Source organism: Engraulis encrasicolus, chromosome 9 (genome assembly GCF_034702125.1).
Source record: "Engraulis encrasicolus isolate BLACKSEA-1 chromosome 9, IST_EnEncr_1.0, whole genome shotgun sequence".
NCBI lineage: Eukaryota > Metazoa > Chordata > Actinopteri > Clupeiformes > Engraulidae > Engraulis > Engraulis encrasicolus.
This window is the reverse complement of record NC_085865.1, coordinates 817338-818014: the sequence shown is the minus strand read 5'-3', so window position 1 is coordinate 818014 and position 677 is coordinate 817338.

The window sequence follows — 677 nt, the reverse complement described above, 5'->3', positions numbered from 1 at the left end:
CGCAGAAAGCTGCAACTTCAAACGTAGGCTAGCCTAGGTTGTGTGATGTCTCCAAATGTGTTAGTCTACTATCGGATGCGATGCCCTGTTACGGCTTGTTAGTTTGGGGTGCCTTCATTTTTTAATGAATTCAAGGGGTGCCTCGCATAAAAAAAAAGTTGAGAAACACTGACCTAATACAATAAAGTCAATATGATTATTAATCTACCATCTTAAAGTAGGCTATGGGCATAGGCTAATGACAAAGTGGCCAAATGAGTCAAAATATCCGTTGAAGTCGGTAGACAGTCCCACGAGCTACACGAATATGTTTCTTCATTTGGATAGGCTACTATTTTAACGGTAGTACAGCAAAAACAAAAAAACAGTAGCCTATTTTCACTTACCAAATGATTTCTTGAAGTTGACATAGGCAACAAGTTAGGACTGTGGCGTGGTTGTTGTGGAGCCTGCTGCCTGTTATATGCCTATGTAAAACTAACGTCTTGTCAGCTGAACATTCTTTTCCTCGCATCGCCTGCACGCTTGTTATTATTATTATTTTTTTAGTAGTATTTCTGTACACGCAAAAGCGAAAGACGAAAGTCTATCAACACAGGCAATAATAACCCCTCCAATTTACAATCAAATTATTTTGATCTGACAGCCTGCTTTTAGCTGAGCTTAAGTTTGAATGT